Below are 21,595 nucleotides of genomic sequence, written 5' to 3' on the forward strand. Positions count from 1 at the left end.
CAAAGCAGAGAAACAGTCCTAAATACACTTATCTGCTTAACGACCAGTTTCGTTTGATAACAACTAAAAATAGTCGTAAACTTTCTAAGAATATTGGCTTTCTAAACCTGGTTCGAAGAACTAACTGCGTTTTAGTTTTCAGGCATTTACAATAGCGTTGAAATTATGGGTAATGCACAAGTGCTTCTAAGGAACGAAGCCGTTATTAGAAAGTTAGAAAAAAATTAACTTTCAGAAATTTCATTAAAAATATAATTTAAGGTAAAGGCTACTCGGAGAGCAGTTATTAATGAAGAACGACTAGAAACGCATTTATCTCATTTTCGACAGCGCTGTGAACGTTTTTTTTTTTTTTTTTTGACTAGAAATAATTCCCGATTGGATCTTTCTCTTTCTCAACGTGATTACTTCTGTCTTTAAAGTAAAATAAAATATTATTAAAATATATTCTAGTTTGATTTTTCGACTCTCGAAGGTTCACAACTGAAAAATCAATCCTGTACGGTATAGAAGTAGTTAGAAGAAAGGTTAACCCTAACTTAAAGTCCGATGTGATCAAACAAGCAAACAAGATTTTATTAGAAAAAAAAGATTGAAATTATAAAAATTTTGCTATAAGTGGATCATTTTAAATGGCAATGCAAAATTATCAAAATTATGTTTACAGTACAGAAGCAAAAAAAGGGGGAGGGCTTTGGGTTTAATTGTAGTAATAACGAATGTCACTGTATGGAGCGTATAATTTTTTTTTTTTTTTTACAATTATCTGCGATTATTTCTTTGCTTGTTTTCTTAAAGAAAAGTGTTGCATTATGATAAGTCAATGTAATTACTACGACATTGAAACATCGCAAAATTATTTAATTCAACAATGTAGCGAGTAGAATATATACGATTTTGCTCACAAGTGAGCCTCCTGAGAATCTGTGTTGGATCCCCGTCATCTCTCAATTTAATACTGTATACTAACACCTTTAAGTGCACACCCACAGACATCTAAATTATTTGATGGCTAGTTCTCCCCCCCCCCCGAACGCGCGCGCACACACACATACACACACACCCTGCACGACATCTCTCAACTTGTAGTTTATATAACCATCTAATATAGTTTTTAATACCTCGAAATCGAAAATGATAAAAGATAATCCGTAATGTAAGCCAGATGATTTGTGATTCCCTACAAAGCAAGCAATAACAACAACAAAAAAACGCAATCCTTAGTCAGGAACTGTTTGAATGTTTGTTTCCATTTTTAGCAACGAAAATTTAATTTCTCATTAGTTCTACTGAAGATATAAAATAAATTATCCACTTGCAAAATTCCAAAGGTTGTAGAAGTGCTCGAATTTAACATTTAACATTAGAAGTAAGTGCTCGAATTGTGTGTGTGTGTGTGTGTGTGTGTGTGTGTGTGTGTGTGTGTGTGTGTGTGTGTGTGTGTGTGTGTGTGTGTGTGTGTGTGTGTGTGTAGTTTCTAAACCGAAAATAAAATTCGAATAAGCAATCAAGTTCTTGCAAGGTACAAACGGAAATTCATTAATACAACGATAAATATTAAATTGCATTTTCTTACTTTATCCGTCATGTATTCCGACCTTAGGTGACTTTGTAGGCATTGCCCACAAAGTATTCCTGGTGAGATTTTTACAGGGTAGTTCACCATTGCTTTCCCCAACCCCCCAATTTTATTCGGACTCAGGACTGGCATATGGCTGGGACGTATTCATGACTGTGATCTATGTGTTCAGGGGGCCGGTTTGCCTGTTCCAGGGGGGACGAAAAACCCTAGTTTCCGGGTGACCCCCCCCTCTATCTCCGTACGAGACCGGCAAACTAAAGTCAAAAGAGACCAGAGATAAAGTTTCCTCACGTCACTGACGGGAATCGAACACAAGTCTTTCCGATCAAAGGGCTACGTTCATTTTATACTGACTGAGCTACGGAGGCTCCGTAAATCCTAACAAATATTATAAAAGCTATAAAATGCATTTGGATAAAATAAATAAATTATCCAGGTGATTTATTGTGTACAAATGCAAAAAAATAAATTACTTTTCTATGGAAGACATTAATCTTAAAACTGGCCTATGAAAAGATAATTTAAAAAATAAAAAAAAAAAAGATACTTCGCGCGCAAACTTGTTTTGCTTACACTTGGATAAAGGATTAAACCAAGAATATAATTTCTTGGCATCTTTAATTTAAAACATTATTAAGTTCCTTTCCAAAGTATCCCAATAATTAAGGTTCATCGGGGAAACCATTGAAAGCTGGCATTATATCGTATTGAAAACAAAATGCTTAATATAGCGAGATTATATTTATTCACGACTGGCGCGGAAAGACAATGTTTTTATACGCCTTCATCAGCGATTAACAGGGGTATGTTCTGAACGGAACATCGAAATAGTTTAGTATTCAGTCACCTAAGTGATTCACGTGATTCGTCTAAAAAAAAAAAAAAAGTCTTGCGAAACTTGCAAAGAATCAGACACGACAAACAAATGAAGAAAACTAATTTGAAGAGGGGGCTACCAGTAGCAATCAAAAGAGGCGTTTAAGATGTGTCGGATGTTTCGGAGCGTGAAAAGACAACTAACTTTTGTACGGAAACTTATTTGTCGCGTGCCGAAACGGGAGAACACTTCTCTGGTGTTTATACACACAATAACAGTCGAAAGTTCTGTATCTGTTAGAAGGACCAAATAAAACTTGGCAATTAAGAAAGAACATTTTTCCTGTCCAGCGAGTCTTGGCGATGCACTAAGGCAAGTAGCTAAAGGCAATTAACGAAATTACCCTGAAAATGTATTATTTTTAATTAAGGAAATCCAGGCAATCGGCACTATTTGGCTCTTGTTCTTGCAGCCGAGGAGGTTTTCTTGTGTGTAAATTAAAGAAGGGGTTAAGTACGGTACACAAACGCAAAGTAGTCAAGTCCCAGCGCTAATGAAAACACATGGTTGTCTGTATGCCTCAAGGAGCTCGCACCTTTTCGACACTTAAAGCGATTAAGATTTTCCATCTGATAAGAAATGAGGCTGCAGAGGGCACACACACACACACACACACACACACACACACACACACACACACACCTCGGAGTGAAAACTGAAGCTGTTGAAAAGAGTAAAAGAACTTAATCATAAGCAAAGTGATAATGAAAGCTTAACTCTGCAATAATTTATCGTAAACAAAAGGAAGTTGTTGGTTCTCAATTTCCTGCATCGTCGCTTCCATTATCATGATACGGATGGAAATGAGTGGCTCAGTAATGTTACTTTCGTCTAAGCAAAAAAAAGGAGGGGGGGGGGGGAAGACGGATACATAATTGTTTCGTTCAAGGTGTGTCATGGCAATCAACTTCTCACTATTTCGCTTTAATTTCCTAGCCGTGTTACGAATATCCTACGAAACAACGGTAGCCAAGTAATTTGCATAAAAAATATGCACTAAAACACAAAAGCGGCATGCACATTAAGTAGAAAATTAGTATCAAGATATGTGCTGGGGAAAAATGCTTATTTTCAAAGATACCGCATGCAGATACTCAGACTTAGTACAAATTCACATTATTAGAAACAACCACAGTATAACATTAAGGACCGCATTGTTTATGCAGTTGTTTGTGTTCATTTATGGCATGCTTTATATTTTGAACTTTAAAAAAAAGTAAAAAGAGACTACGAATATATAGAGAACTAAATATTTTAACATAATACAAAATTTGCCAACTTAAAGGATCACCTAAATTGCTTCTGGGAAAAGTTCGTAATCCAAAAGCGCGCACACAAAAAAAAAAATCGTTATTTTTATTCATTTAACTTAAGAATCCAATTGTCTAAAATACACCTCAGTTAATAAATAAAAGCGCCATTACTTATTAATAATAAAGTAGCTCTGTATATTTGGTTCCTACGAAATGACCAGCGGTTATGCAAATCACCCACTTAAAAAAATGAGTGGTTTATCCCTAAGTAATGACGTCCATCATACTGCAAAAGCTACAACCGCAAAATGTTTAGATGGTGCATTTATAAGACGAATTACTATTTGTAAACAGTGACTGTAAATCCTAGCGAAGGATGATTTTAACTTACGGTTAATTAGATAAAAAAAATGTTTATGTAGCGAGTCTTGGCTTCCGTATTTCTATTTCGTAAATATCCTTAATTATTCAAATTTAAGATTTGATTACTTCGAATGCCATCATTAGCCAACTCCCTGTCTCCGTCTCAAACTACACATCACATTCAAGAATTCTCCATTCGCCAATCAGGTAAACGCTATTTCGAAAATTAGGATCTGTGCTACTTAAAAAATAATAATAATAAACGTAATTTTTGGACCACTTAAAAAAAAAATAAAAAGGAAAAAAGCTTCTTCTTTCGTGCCAACAGTCCCAATGGTTCTCTCTCCTACGGATTATATCTGAATCAAAGCTACGGATGTCGCAGCTTTGTCTTAATATAAACAACAGTAAGAATGAAGTGATACCACAATTAAAAACTACTTAACAAATAGTAATACAACATATAAGCTCTAATAAACTAGACATACTTAAGTTTATCTTGCATAAAAAGAATTTCAGCTTATTATACTAACACAGAAGTGCATAAACTTTTGATCATGGAGTCAGACAGCTGAGTAGTCAAAGCTGGCAGGAATTCGAGGGGATTCTGGATTGACTTCATTCATCATCTACTCACGCTTTTTTAACGACGACCGCTTCTACCTGAATCACAGTGAAATAATTTTTTAAAATGTGAATAACGAAGTTATTTAAGACTGAATATAGAAATTTGAAATTGCAAAGAAAAATAATTAAATGCTAATACATGCTATTATACTTGGCAAGAAATTATATTCTTGTTTTAATCGTACCCAAATGTAAGCAAACAAAAGTTGCGTGTGAAGAAGTAGCTTTCCAACAAATCTATTTGTGTATATCGAGGCTGTTGGCTTCACATCGATTGCTTTATTATCCCATAATGCAAAACACACACTTTCTCTCGAACTTGTATATTATAATACATTCTGAAAACAGTCACTGTTCAGACGGTTTCGCTGTATATGGACAGGAAGTCTGGGTGATCTGAAGGTAAACTGGGTGATCCTTCAGATCACTCTAACCTCAATGAGTGACCCAGAACGATCATTCATTATTCTTTTATCAACTTATATCTCATATCCTCAACTCATTATTCTTGATCACTCCAGGAAAATCAAAGATGTTCCAGCAAACAAAACTTTCAGCTGCACCCACAAACAGGCAAAAACCTTTCACCAAACACCAACTTCTGCAAGCATCTTCTAGAGCAGTGCTTCCTAAACTTCTGGATGCCAGGGCCCCCTTTGGAAAAATTAAAATATTTCACGTCCCCCTCGGAAAAAAATCGTAATGTAGACATATATTATTATAATATTTATTGTATTTATATTCAATACAAAACATACACAGCGAATATTGCAAAAATCAAATGTAAATATTACATTTTTAGCATCTTACATACACATTTGAGATGCCACATTATCTCATATTTTTATATAGATAGATATCTTGTTATTGTACATTTACAGTAAAGCACATGAAACGTAAAACGATTAGTAATAAAGAAAGCATTTAAAACCTAAAAGGAGTTTAATAACAATTTAATGTGATGGATGTGTTTCAATACTGCTACACAAAAAGTCAATATCAGGTGAAATATTTGAAACTGCAATTCTTAGATTTCTGCTTTGAAATGAAACTTATATGAATAAGGATACATTTACTAGCTTCATTAAGCGCCTAAATACGCAGGAAGCAAAATTTGTGAACCCGCACCAATGTGTCATTTTTTTTTCATTAAAATATAAAAAATTAACAGAAAATAAATAATAAATAAAAATTAAATACGTTCTTTTAAGATAAAAAAATCTACTTAGTCTTAAAACATTTTAAATTTGTTTTCATTATTTCACGGCCCTCCTCAACAAAACCTACGGCCCACAGTTTGGGTGGGAAGCACTGTTCTAGAGAATTCCCCCTTAGATCCCTAATTGAGACCAGTAAAGGGCATACCAAAGGCAAGTTAAGAGTCCATCGCAAAACAGCAGAGACTTAACCACATTAGTGGAAACCAGACTCAGAAAATAATGTAAAAGTCCTTATAAGGACTGGCTTAATCAATGCAAAAGTCATATCTTCCATATACAAGTAGTAGCATGGTGTATCGTCATACTATTAAAATACTCTGGATCAGAGAAAATTATAGGTATTTTTTTCGCTTTGTTTTATATTATACTCAACAAGAGATTATAGTTTTGCTTTAATCATTCCTCAGATGTGATCAAAACAAAGTTCACACGTCAAATATCTTCACGACAAGTTTACTTGTATATATATATATCCAGAGTATTTAATAATAGGACGATATACCATGTTATTACTTGTATATGGAAGATGTGACTTTTGCATTGACTCAACTTTTACGTTGTTTTCTGAGTCGTCTAGTTCCCACTAATGTAGTTTCCCGTTAAATTTCTGCTGCTTGCGATGGACTCTTAACGTGCCTTTGGCGGTAGATAGCGTTGGTGTAGTTGTGGTCAGTTGGTGATTGAATTGTGGAGACGGAGTTATAGAGCAGGTGCCCTTCCTCGATGAGTCCTTGGATTCCCTGAAGGTGTCAAATAATAATAATAATAATAATAATAATATAAAGAGAGACTAGTTGTAAATTCTCTTCTTTGTCGAATATCAAAAATTACAAAAAAAATTTAATTTTTGTAAAATTATAATCCGATTATAAAAATCTTGTACCAGGTTAATCTTCTCTAAATGAAGAAAAATTCTGCATATCCCATCAACGTGTAACTAATTGTTGTGATACAGAGGGAAAAATGTGATTGGATGATGATAGTGCTGTTAGACACAAAGATAAAAATCCACTCAATAATTAGCGCAGTCATCTACGCCCACACAAGTTCCCAGTCTTTATATGCAATGGGAATAAAAGAAAACACCATTTCGGAGCATAATTAACATTTGTAACAGCACATACCTAATAACCAATGTGCTTTATAAATTCTAAATTTAAAAAGATGTATCTATATCGATTTATTTATATCTCGTCGAAGCCTTAGCTGCTTGAGAGTCCATAACCAATTCAACCTCTATATTCTAAAATTAGTTAAGCTTAGACTATTAGAATATCTGGTTCACGGATGTATTTATGTACATTTGCAGTAAAGCACGTGAAACGTAAAAGGATTAGTAATAAAGAAAGAATTAAAAACATAAAAGAAGTTTAATAACAATTTAATGTAATGGATATGTTTCAATACTGTTACACAAAAAGTCAATATCAGGTTATTGTACAATATCAGTCCTTATTGAGGTTGTTGAATAAATGCTATTTGAGAACGTATCGGTTAGACTTGCAATTTACCAGTTTAAAATCTTTTTTGTGGACGCCTTACTGTTCATTCATGTGGAGTGCTGAATTTCAACAGCGATGTTTCACATGTAGTTCTGATTCTTCTCTTCTGCTGAGAGTGATGCTGTTCGTGTCAAAACACCCTTATCTCAGAACTCGAATACCCAAAGCCGAGGTTATGATGGTGAGTCATTGGTGCTTTAGAAAAAGAACACCCTTGCAAGTGTGATATGGATTGCTGGGAATCTCGGAGGAAAAAAGCGTCAAATTTTGTAGTGATTTCGTTATGCAGATATGTATGAAAGCGAAAACATAGAATCCCATTACAGAATGGGGGGGGGGACGGAAAACTTCTTTAAGACTATCAGATATTGATAGCTGTTGTTACCTATAAAAAAAATTCAGAAATCAAAATTTTAAATTTTTTTACTGGCATGTCAATAGATAGTAGTTCTAATCTGAATAAGATGAACGACAACACCACTTTTTCGAAAACATAAAAAAATAAAATAAAATAAAAACGGATCTTCACTACGGAAAAGTACCTCCCTTTAGCTTTGGGTATGAAGATTTAGTTGAGCAATTACTGAACAGAATCTTTTTGCTTACTCTGCGCAACAAAGTCACTCCAGACTGATTACATTTACATGATGATACTCCCAAATATTAACTCTAGTCTGAAACAACTCTAATAATGGCGTTGCGAGGTACGCAGCTTTGTTTGCCGAACTGACAGGAGAATCATTTTTGAAGTTACGTGTTTCACTTCCTTAAAGACTTTCACAACTTTTTTTTTTACCTTCACCCCTTCATACCACCGATATAGTTTAAAAGCTAATCACTGTACAACACAACTCTCTTATATCACGGTTATCTTACCAAGATCCCGCCAGACGGTTAGCAGCGGCAATGATTTCTTAATAGCTCTTCCAGGACTTCGAAATGAGGCACGTATAGAACAAGAGGAAAAAAAAAAAAAAACTGCTAATGCTGGTAAAGTCCCATGCGACAAACAATAAACTTCTTGGTGTTAGTCAAAGGCATCATTAAGCTTGCGATACACGAAAAATACTAACGAAGAACCCATTACACATGCACATAAATTGCTACGGGTTAAAACACAGTATTCCATCGTTAATGAAAGATGAATTGTTTTGAAGACTGGGCCTTTAATCAACTGAGAGAGCGCATCATTATTTTCTTCCAACTTTAAATAATAAGCAGTTTTTTTTTTTTTTTTTGTATTGCTAGTTCGAAACGTTTTTGGTGATAAGTCTCAATAAGTTCGGACAAAACCGCTTGAAGCGATCTATTTTTAAATGAGCAACTTTAAAATTCAAATGAATCCCTTTTTCCCTCTCGTTCACAAACATAAGCGCATTAGTGCCATCACTACATCACGCTACTTGTCTGTGTCGCAAACATAAACAATAAAGCTTAAAAGCGAAGGCGAACGACCAAAAAAAAAAAAAAGGCAAATTAAAAAACCAAGGTCGCTCAGCTTTCCTCGTCTCTTTTTAACAGCATCGCCCAAGAGAAACCAGTCCAGAGAAGATTAGCCAATCTACTTGTGTTACATTAAAGAACTTCGTTCTGGCCTTCCCAAGGACAATATTCATTGTTCTCTAGAGAAATAACTGAAAAAGAGCTTAAATTGCAATCAAGTATTTCGGATATAAATAAATAAATATAAAATATGCATAAATGGAGTTTTATTTTCAATAGTTGAATAAAGAAACAAAAGTTCGAACCGTTTGTTCAAACACATTTGAAGATATACATGCAACAGTAAAATTTCCTATAATGTATACGATTAAAAAATGCATAATCCCGATCGGATTAAAAAAAAAAAAAGGTAACTTTATTACAGAGTGAATTTGCTTCTCCGTTTTTAGAACTTATAGGCTATGAAATTGAATTCCCATGTGACTTGGATGTTTGTTAATGTTCTCTAAATGGGAGATTATTTTAATTATCTGGTGAAAGACCACTATCCTGCTCAGAGAAGGCCTGAAATATGTTGCGTTTAATGTCCAGTGCAGGATTCCGGATTATATAGTTATTTAATCCTTGGCTAACCCATCAACGAAAGATTGAAACCTGTAATACAGTTGGGATAAGAAGTCAGGAAAAAATTTAGCATTTAAGTGACTACACACTAATTTTTAATTAAGGATAAATAGGAGTATTAGTTGTTATTAATAAGGCAAGCTCCTATAGTGCATTAATACTACCGTTAATGGGCCAAGAGATTTTTTTGAAATTTCATTTATTTATATAAATAAATAAATAAATGAAAGAGCCTCCATAGCTCAGTTGTTATAGACAACGCTCTTTAGTCAGAAAGAGACCTGGGTTCGATTCCCGTCCACGACGTGAGGAACCATTATCTGGTCTCTTTCGACAAAAGGTGAGCTAGTCGGTTCTCATAAGGAGGGAGGGTGTTTCTCACGGAAACTCGGGTGTTTCGTCCTCCAAAACATGCAAACCCGTGAACACACGCTACTACAGTCAAAACTACATTCACTCCCCCCTCCCCAGCGGCAGACAGGTTGGGTACTAACAAAAGTCGCATCAAATAAGACGCGAACCCTGCAATGGAAGCGGGATAAACGCCCAGAAGAAGAAGAAGATATAAATAAAAATCAAATAAATCAGCTAACACCTTTTATTCCCTTATAGGGAGTAGGCGAGGCCTTTATACCCTATCTAGCTTTTGGAAACTGAGTGGGAAATTCAATCTCCACTCGGTAGCCAATCAGAGATAGCTGGCCCATATCTATCACTAATTACAGCAGCCACCGATGAAGAGGCTGGCAAACAAGTGCTGCCATCTCTTGGTACCTAACCCTAACATGATATGTCACTGTTTGAAATAATGTAGGTACCACGGTCGATTTTCTTGAGTTTATGGGATGAAAAACCCGAGTTTACGGGAGGAAAAACTCGGTTTCCCGTGCCAGAGATCGACTAACTCGGGAACCGGTCGAAGAAAGGCTTAGAAAAAGTTCCTCCAGTCGGCGACTACACTTGAACTTAAGTCAAACTTCGAGAGAGCAAGCGCAGAGGACGCAAGCGCCACTTCCACTGAGCTACACAGACCTTAGATATAAATAAATAATTGAAAATTTAAAAAAATATATAAATAATTTTGTATTTTTATATAACCCGGAAGGGGGCCCCCTCATACGGAGGAAGCAGGCTTTTTCACTCCGTAAGACATGCAAACCGGTCAGAAACCAGACATTAACAGACATAATACACTGGCCACAATAGAGGGGGGGTCAATGTCCTTGATGGTGTTTTCAGTGTAAGTGTAAACGTGGTTGTTACCGATTTATAGAACTAAAGTTTTCACGCTGAATTCTTTCCTAATAAAGACAATACTCTCTCTCTCTCTCTCTCTCTCTCTCTCCTTTTTCATGCAACTCGAGCATTAAAATTCTCACTGGGTATTTATAATACCTGTGAAAATAAAGAACAGACTAATTAGTTTAAAACAACATTTAATTAAGGCACCAGCGGGGGGTTAAAATATTATTATTAAAGATAGCTGAAAAGCTTTCAACTAATAAGAAAAGGAAAACAAAAAAAGACCAACTCTGCTGCAGTTAATGTTCACATGAGTAGATAAATGTTAGCTCAAAAGCCAACTCGAAGAATGCTTAATAAATTGTGATATTAATTCAGGCCAAAAATCACGCGAATATGACAAAATATGATCATACCTTTTTTCTCTTTTGAAATCAGTAAGGTATTCAATGAGGTAAAAAAGCATCTCTGTTTATAGGATTTGTTTTCAATTAGCTAAACAAATTAGCATATGGCGGAAACAAATGATACTAGTCATTTGACATCAGTTACAAAACAAATCAATTGAAAACAAAAATCAATACGCGCTCATGTGCTCATCGGCGTTTATTTTTTTTTCCTCTACAAAACAAAAGACGGTTTAAAAATACAATTCAAATGCTAAAGATGGGAATTAAAAGGTCGCATTGTATTACCGAAGCATGTAATCTTAAAAAAAAAAACTCGAAAATACGTTTTATAAGCCAACAAATGAACTTGCAAGATACACTTCGTTAAGACACAGATGTAAAAATAATAAAAAGTAATAATCCGTCATGACAAAAATTAGTGAGATGAAAGCCTAGTTAAAAAGTCGCAATTAAAATATGCATAAGAGTTATGCATATTTTAATTTCGTTAAGATTTATCTGTTGAAGTAAATGCCCAACTCTGAAATACAAGAAATGAGGTAGGCACGTGATTAAATAAAAATTATAAGCGGCTTACCCGTATCCGAATAATAATCCACAATTCCATCCAAGATGTATATAGCTTGAACACAAAGAAATTTTGAAATATCACCGTGCACTAACAACAGAATAAGAACTAGAAAACACAAATATTTCAAGAGAAAAGAGCCCCAGATGTTCTTTGTGTAGTGTTTAGCATATTATGAAGAATTATGACGCCCCCTTTTCTTCAGTGCGTATGTAACTTAACCCAGTGTAAGGTAATCTGTAGATTTTCCTTGAGAGAGAGAGAGAGAGAAAGGTGAACATAAATCATATCTCGAATTACTTCTTAGAAATTTGCACTCTGCTAACCTCGGAATCTTAACAGCTGCATGGCTCAATGAAATTTGCACAGCTTATCCTTGATACTTGATGATTAAGCTCTTACGTTATCAACAAATTCATACAATCGGTTATTTTACCTAAATGTGATAAGGAAAATGACGACTGGAGAAAAAAAAGTGTGTCATATGCTTTGTGTTATCTTTTCGAGTTATGTTGAAAGATATTGTTGATAGGATCTGCGCCTGTGGTTATGCACTAAAACCCACAAACACGTGATCTGCGCTTTCAACTGTGAACGCGTTAGAAGACAAACGAGCAATTGTTCTATTTGATCTATAAAGGGAAGCGTACACTGATCGGACACCACTGATTGGCTACTTCCGTTCTAGTTCATATTTCAACTTCTTCAGCAAGACCGTTCGCACAAGAGGGCAGCAGGTTTCCCGTTACGTTCAGAGTGTGCTAAATTATCAATAGGTAACACAGACGGCTGCGAGTTTTGCTCAAGTCAACTTCAAGTTTTATGAATATTGTTTTAAACTAACCGATCAAATATATCCAGACGCCTCCTCATCCCAACTCTCAAATCTAAAAACAAAATAAAATAAATAAATAAATTCTCCAACGTCTTTTGTTTCCCAGAGGGAGTAAGTGGTGCTCCCTTATTTCTAACTTTTCTGAAAGGCAGTGAGTCGCAATCTTTAAAGCCTTTACTGGTAACGAGACTACCAGTAAGCTATCAATGAATTAAAGCTTGTATGGAATTACACACACATACACACACGCGCGCGCACGCACACACACGCACGCACGCACGCACGCACACATACCGGCCACTGAATTAGAAACCTTTATGCAGATATACGTAAACGTCACTCACACAATATACATGCAAAATACCTAGTCACGTGTCGCAAGCAACTATTTAAGGTTGCTGGTCGGTAATCGTCAACAGTGTTGATCACAATGGAAAAAACAAAGGATCTTTCGGAGTTCGATAAAGGTCTTTGTGGGTGCCTGTCTGGCTGGAGCCACGATTTTGAAAGCAGCAGAGCCGAATGGTTTCTCAAAAGGTGAGATATCCCAGGTGTTTAATCAGTGGAAAAAGAACCCACAATACTTGTCTAAAATGTATAACTGTGATCCTAAGACAGCGTGTCAGAAATGCCTTAGAGTCGCTGAGAACGCTTGGGGACAAACAACTTCCTGTATGTAGCAACTGACTGAAGCATTCAATGAAGGCTGTTTCCGATCCACATCTCACTGAACGATGCAAAGGAAATTGAAGAGGATCGGTATTGGCAGTCAGATGCCTATACGTAAAATAATTGTTTCTAATTCAGTGGTGTTGGTATGTGCATATATAAACTTCTCATGCCCTTCTTTCCCCCCTAAAAAATAAATAAAATAAAATAAAAAAGAGAGAAATGAAAAGCAACATCTTTTGAACCTAACCTTTACAAGGACTAAAGGTGAGCTAATCGACCTCATACAGAAGCGGACTACATCCAGAAACAGAGGTTTGTTTTTCGTTCTCACAGACTTAGCTGCTTAGACCGTAATTTCAACTACACGAAAATCAACCGACAAAAAAAAAAAAAAAAAAGTTTTTTTTTTTTTTTTTTTTTCCCCTAGCGTTATGGAAGTTACATCTGTTAACACTGGATGTGAGTCACTCTAAAAACGGCAACGCGCATACCTTTTTATGATTTGCAGAAACATCAGTGCTTATAAAATTGCCCTTGTTTGAGTAGGAGAGAAATATGTGAATGCACAAAACATAATGCTCTCGTTATTTCAAGAACTGTCATCATGCAGAGTGTATTTCAAAACACACGCTGTAAGATGACACTTATTGTATTTCAATGCATTTCACTTGACTATTTAATACAACTGAAAAAAAAAAAAAAAAGTAAAGTCTTCAACCGTCTGATTTAGTGCGATTTACGATGCTATATTTCATATATAGATATAAATTAAATATAATTATATTTGTGACGTCAGCGATGTACTTTTAACAAACACTATTACACCTTTCTAATTATAAAGATTTCTACTATTTCTAGATATTCTTTTAACTGTCTTGAAGAACACAGATGGAGATTGATTTCATCTTCGACATAAAACGTACTTCACTCCTCTCTCTCTCTCTCTCTCCTGTAATTTTCCGTCAATTTCGCAACTCTAGCACCGAGATTCTTATCTAACATCCAAGTATTCCAGGAATAATGGTCTCTATGCATCAGAACCTCGTTAATCACTTCCATCCACCCAGAGGCTTGGTCAATGATGCTTCGCCTTGTCTTCTAGTACATGAAAAGTGAACTGCTCTCAGATGGAGACCGTATGATTAGTTTTAATGAGAAAACATGTAAAATACATTTCGCATCCTACTGATTGATAAACAAGATATGTCACATACCCAAAATCCCCTTTAATACAATAGAATTCGTGGATAGAGACTAATGTGCGTTCAGATTCGAGAATAAATGATCTACACGTTAAAAATAAGTGAATGCAGCAGAAATTTCCTATAATGGTCACCTAAGTTTGAGCTTAAGTAATGTTTTCCCCGCTGGTAAAATGTTGGTTGGATTCGTCACTTGAATATGATGTACAGATACGTGTATTTTTGAACTCCTGAAGTAATAATTTATACAAGAAAATAGCTAAATACAGTACTTGGCATGGAGTTACGTTTTAGCCCAAAGTTCTGAACTTTTTTTTTTTAATTTCGAAGCATTCTTCTAAATACATTAGCACTTAGATAAGATTTGCTTGTTTGTCCTTCCGTACTCACGTCAGTTATTCCGGGACTCTGACTGGACGAACTTTAATGAAATTTAGTATCTGAGATCATTACAGAAATTTCTCGAACTATTCCCATTTTTATTTCAGTCGAACCATTTATAAGGCACGAATGGGCAAAACGTGTGGAAATAATATACAGGCATATCCCGGTCACGCGAGACATTAAATTCTAGACCGGCGTGGTGCAGCGAATCACCCCCCCCCCCTTTTTTCCCCCGCTTGCAGATGCACGTAATGGTTTAATAATGTTTTTAAGCAACTATATATGTGCGTAAATAAAGCCTTTATTTAACCAATTACATAAACGAAAAATTTATTTTCAATAACGAAAAGATTCTGAATAGCTTGGCTTAAGGCAACGTTTCTCAAACTTTTCCTACGATGGAACACTCCATAAATCCTGAAGTTTTAACCGAACACCTTGGTTAGAGTCGAGTATCATCAGTCTCGTATTCAATGTACGAGCTAAGCGCACACTATCGCTGCAGCAGGCTGTATCACATCGCAAAAATGCGACAGCGCACACTACAGGCGTGCCGGGCCGCAGCGCATCGACCTGCTGGTGACCGCACATTTCCTAGAATAGACACTTCCGTACTTCACTCGCGCTCGGAGATGTCGACAACATTGGGTGGCTGAGTCAAGGTCAGCGCGCGTTGGTCTTAATAGCCCAATCCACAAGCAAAGTGAGGAGCGCCTGATTTTCAAACATATTTGAACTTGTCACAGCATTTAAAACCATTCCAGGCCAGGGCCGATTTTATCATTAGGCGAACCCAGGCAATCGCCTAGGGGCGCTAAGACTAATATCACATGTATAGGTGTATGTGTGCTTGTGTAAGTATGACAAAATATATAGAGAGAGACAATGTATAGGGGCGCCTAAATTTTCTTTGCCTAGGGGCATCAGATACTCTCGGAATCGGCCCTGCTCCAGGCTGATATTAATTTTGATAATTTTTCCCGAACACTTATTCACTTTCCGCGGAACATAGTTTGAGAATCGCTGGCTTAAGGGAACTCACCAACCACTTTGGCCATCAATCTATCCCATTAAAAGTTTGTTCCATTTCGTCAATAAAATTGTCAACTTTACGGATAACTGTAGTATTAAATGTAGCACTTTTCACACTACTAAGAACTTTTTTTAAAACCACTGTAACAATAGTAACGTAAGGTAAGTTTAACCTGAAGCTTATCTCAGTGTTCGATACATCTTCACTAAATTCAATAATTTTAACCTTAGCATGTAACGTAATAGGTTTAGGCGTCTTCCTTTCATTGGAAGCAACAGCACCCTTACTTTGAATTTTAATATGAGGTCGAACAAAATGAAAGTATCGTTAAAAACTATGGCTGTGAGATTAACTATCGTACATCCGAAAAAAATACATATCTAACAATACCTTTGTAAGAAAAAAATCAATAACTTTGTAAACTTCATGATTTCTAACACAGCTGGCTATTAACTTATAACCCAAATCAAAACAATATTGCATACTGACTCTCTTTCAATTTTTAAAAGATTAGATATATACAATAATAATAATTATACTAGATAAAAAAAGGCAAACATACCTTCCTTTTCACTATCTTCAAAAACGTTATGGATTACATTGTGTAGAGTTTTTTTGCACTCTTATCTTCTAGTTGTGGAATAAATTGAAATACAGTTAATATAACCAGCATTAAAAGTGCCGAACTTTTATAGTTAACTGCTGATAAGAATAAAAACGATCGTATATATAATCACTAACCGTATACAGGGGATTCCAAAAGGAAGAATACTACCATCTAAGAGACCAGCTAACTCACCTTTAGGTGAAAATGCCTTATTAAACGTTCCTTGTTCCTCTAGTAGTACAATGAAATCGATTCCATGATACGCCCAAAGAGTATCGCGGCTACCGAGTGAACTAAGAAGATAATGCTATTACTTGATGAAGTTCACACAATGAATCGCCTACGGAATGGGGGGGGAGGTGATGATTATATCAGCATGACATATCTGTCACTATATCTTCAAGACAGAATGGAAAAGAACTTATCCAAGTACTTCCATAGATAAACATATTTCATTATTTAGTCCTTCTCTTAGCACCTTGTCCTAAGAATTTCATTTCCTCCTTCCTGATCTCTTTCATAAATCTTCTTTTTGGTTTGCTCTGTCAAGTATTTGTAACCTTTTCTATCCAGCTAATCCGCATCATTCTTCTTAGTAACAACATCTCCAGAGCCATCGATCTTTTTCCATTTCTTTTCTGATAGTCAATGTTTCTTGGGTATACATTAATGAAGAATATCACAGCAAGTCAACGGTCATATTCTTATACTTATATTTCTGTTGGTATTTGTTTCATTTAAGCTGGCTATTTGTTTTCTTTTTATTTCTTGTTAACATTTTCCATCATCAGTGATCAAACTTCCCAGAATGTAAATTTATCTACTTGTTCTATGGAGTAGCCTTTTGGTTTCTGTATGCAATGAAAAGTCAAAAAATAGAGGAAAAAATATATAAAATATATGACGGGGGAAATAGACAAACAAAACGTATATCAATTACGGAAAGTTTTCAAAATACTCAGCACTAAACTGCTAAAAAAAATAACTTTTTTTTATTAATTTATTTATTGAGTTGCGAAAATGTACTGTTCTGATAGATGTAAGCAGCAGAATCCATTTTTATCATGGAAATGTATGTAGTATCACCAAAAACTATTTCATTGTATAGAGAACGTAATGAGAAGAGGTAAATGACTGGTTTTCTAGACGTAATTTTTAATCTGATACTTATTTTTTTTTTGTTTTGAGGGGAGGGGGGAAAAAGTTTGGAGACATCGACCCAAAATCGGAGAGATTGTAAATTGTACACATTAATTCAGTTCTAACTAGTCTAAGGTTAATTATTGTTTAAAAAAATAATAATAATTTCATTTCTAGTACGTTCACCGAAATGCATTAATAATAATAATAATAATAATATATGAAACTATAGATCTCATCTCACATGTAGTGAGATCTATAAATCCCACTACACGATCTAATAAATAAAAAAGATAAATCATTTGGTTTACTTACACAATGCTACATAAAAAGTATCCCTCCTTACATGTAATTAGCTTAAATAACCAGCACTTCTATTGCACAGTCATGAGAGGACGATACGTCTGCGTTTCGATTAGTCCCTGAGTTAGATAGTCTCATGCGGAGGATTTTACTTTTAAAGCACAGTTAATTAGCGTACATACTGTTGGGTGGTCTTAGTTTCCTCTGCGTGATTATCTATGAAATTTTAGACAATCCCTAATGTTTCTTTGGGATAATCGAAGATGTGGATTTTGAATACAAAAATAAACACACATTTCTGAATTAAGTAAATGAACAATTTTTCAAGGAGAAATGGAATTTCCAACTCGCCATTTTAAACAAACCTTTTGTAAACGCCATTACTTCGCGATTCTCTTGAAGTAATATTGTAGCAGCAACCACAACAAAATAACAAAAATACTCCGAGTACTTTAAAGATTTGGTAAGCAAATCGAGGAAAATAATTTTTGCTTTCTTTCTTTTTTCTTTTAATCGGAATATCAGAAATGAGTTTCAAACCCAGCAATCCTAAGATACAATCTTTCTACTCATCATAAGCAACAGAGCTTAGCAAAATATGTTGCCTTTCATTTGGCATCCCCTTCCCTCCATTATCATCAACGGTAACAAGAGCCCAGCACCATAATAGATTAGGAATGCGATAAGAGCCACAGTGAGAATAAAGGAAGAACTATTTAGACATAATAGCGCGCGTATAAAGAACCGAAAGAGCTGTATTAGGCTCAATAGGGTAGCAGTCACTTTATGATCACTACCAGGTCTGATAACCATTCTTTATTACCAGAAATAACTTAAGCAGAAACGATAGTTGAGAAATTCTAAACGGGGCAGAATTAACAGGCCCAATTGATTTTTTTCGAGAGAAAAATCAGAAACACTTATCCGCATAAAGTTGTTTATAAGAAGTGGATTACAGAAAGTCATGCTAACTTTTGTAATAGCTCACGTTAAAAGATGTATTCTTAGTTTTAATTTATAATAAAGTTAGATTTAGTTTTATATATTTATTTATTTATATAACTCTCGTAAACGTCAGAGTTTGAAAAATGCCCTGAAAAAGCAATATTGGAGCCAACAATAATTTTTAAAGAAAATTACTACGATATATTAAATGAAACATATTATGGATCCATCCATATATTATAGCCAAATATGCAATCCATAACATGTGAGAATACAACATCCTGAATATAAACAACTCCCTGAAGAACTCATGGTTCAGCTTTAATAGATCAGTTTATTTAGAGAGGGAAGGCATTTATTCACGAATGAAAATGAAAAAAAAACTTCTTGACAAGATCAAATTTCTTTATCTTCGATATGCAAAACATAAACAGAAAAAATATATCAGTATTTCCATTACACTACACTACACGTAATTACTAAATGCATCAACTCCTTAATTTACTGTATTTTTTTTTTATTCATCGTAACAAATGAAAAGTTCGATATTGCTAGCATTTGATGACTGTCATTATTCGAGTATTACTATAGTCGTAATAAACATACTGCCCACTGAATTTTATTCATCAGTGTTTTCCGTATAGGCATACAACTGCCAATAGCCATCCTCTTCAATTCCCTGTGCATAGGTCAGTGAGATATGGGTCGGGAATAGCCTTCATTAAATGCTTCGGTTAACTGCTACACATAGGAAGTTCTGTTTGTCCATACAAACCTCAAAAGAAGGCAATCTTGCTCATGACAGACTTTTTTAGGACCACAGTTACGCCTCTTAGCCAAACAATGTGGGTTATTTTTCCACTGATTGAACACCCAGGATATCTCACCAATTATTTTGCATATACGCTTCGTAAATGACGTTTACGTACATCTGCATAAAAGTTTCTAATTCAGTGACCGGTATGTGTACAATTTGTAATTTGTTCTTAATTTTCTTAATGAAAAGAAACGAACTTAAAAAAAAATTAAAAAAACTGCACTGCCTTTCGATGTATCAGAAGTCGTAAATATTTAGAAAACAGTCAATATGACACATTAATTTCAATTAAAACCTACCCCTTATTACAGTTCAGGCACATGAATAATAATAATAATAACATCAACTGTTTCTTCTTGCTTTACTTTCACATCGAAAATTGTATTTATCATTTATATATTATTTATTTGTATATTTATTATTTATTACTTATAATTTATTATTGGTATATTCTTTAGCATTAACATAGTAAATGGTGAGTTTGCTTGAGCTCTGGTCACCCATAATTTCTTTAATTTATTCGTCAGTATCATCATCATGAATAAACAGATAAAATTAGCTACTCAGTAGAGATTTTTTTTATGAATACTACGGTTGCTTGCAATCTGAAAATAATCTATGAAATATCACATAGCTCTTAGGAAATAAGTAAAGCAATCGATAGACACAACTGGCTGAAATAAGTTGAAAGATAAGATACAACCTGTTTACAAGTGTCTGGAATTCTACATTCTCACAACTTTCCTTATTCTCCCTTTCGTTTAATTTTTTCATCTTATTGGATTCTCCGACTGGACAGAAATCATTAGAACAATGACATCTGTAGAAGTATTTTGAGTTTTCAATTTATAATTCGACACCAATGCAAGAAACAAAGGTATTCCATATTGAGTCTAAATCGGATTAACAGTGCGACATGAAGAAGAAGAGAGGAGATGAAAAGCGATTCTCCCCCCCCCCCCCCCCAGTAACTTATTTCTTTCGTTAATTGAAACTGACGCTTTAACTTTTGCGATTGTGTTCACTGAGTAAGTACCTCTCGCAAATAAAGTAACAGTGGTCGTTCAAATAGTTGGCAATATTCAATTCAAAATATCAATAATACTCAATAATTAATGAATTAATATCCTATCCAGGAATCAGAAAAGTTTTTTTTTTAAGTTATAAACTTAGACCTCACACGGTAGGCAGCAGGAATTACTTGTCACTGGTTCGAGTCGCATTGTGTTGTGAATATACGGTCCATGTTGCAACTAATTCCTATTGTTGTCAGGTTCCATACTGGGAAAGTAATGGATACGTCTGTCATCAATCACAAGGCCTTACATAGTGACCATCCGAATTCTTCCCCTGAGTATGTTATATCTATAGATTGTGTATGTGTGTTCTTTGGCCGGTTTGCACGTTCTGTGCGATGAGAAACTATGATTTTCGGATTCCCCCCACTCCCACACACAAAGCCAGTGACGGAATGTGAACCTGTTTTCGACGGAAGTTAATAGACTTCGCTACTAGATTACAGACTTCGATTACAGGTAGCAACAGACAAATGGAGTGACTGGTCATTCTATGGAAAGCAACCTATCTGACAGGTAAAAACAACCACAATCAACTGGGTTGTTTCTACTGATCAAACAATCAACGAAAACAACCATAGTCATAATTATATGCATTTGGGTACTGACTAAATTCCAATATCCAAATGGTGAAAGTTTCGAAGATCACACACACATGTGTATCTCATGAGTGTGATCTTCGTTAATATATATATTTTTTTTAAATCACAAGAAAGGAAGAAATTCAACTCTGTTTTTACTGGCCTAGTTGCCTGCTAGTTAGTTTACTCGCTCTCCAACCAACAGTTCTTATCAGCTTATATCTGATATGGGCCCAAAGATATTAAACTGCTTTTCAGAAGACAGCGAAGTGCTTCGAGCATGCAACAC

General features: G+C 35.1%; 1 long non-coding RNA gene across 1 annotated transcript in view; it reads right to left on the reverse strand.

Moving 5' to 3' along the window:
- The window catches only part of LOC150101424 (uncharacterized), a 40,753-nt gene that overhangs the window by 17,441 nt on the left and 1,717 nt on the right, over nucleotides 1-21,595 (reverse strand). Inside the window, exons 2-3 of the long non-coding RNA XR_016549008.1 lie at nucleotides 16,400-16,467; nucleotides 4,609-4,738 (exon numbers count right to left, since the gene is read on the reverse strand). This is a non-coding gene — a long non-coding RNA (uncharacterized LOC150101424). The remainder of the gene's footprint in view (nucleotides 1-4,608; nucleotides 4,739-16,399; nucleotides 16,468-21,595) is intronic.

Source organism: Typopeltis vanoorti, chromosome 11, assembly GCF_054136105.1.
Source record: "Typopeltis vanoorti isolate ZY-2024b chromosome 11, IOZ_Tvanoo_1.0, whole genome shotgun sequence".
In the NCBI taxonomy this organism is placed as follows: domain Eukaryota; kingdom Metazoa; phylum Arthropoda; class Arachnida; order Uropygi; family Thelyphonidae; genus Typopeltis; species Typopeltis vanoorti.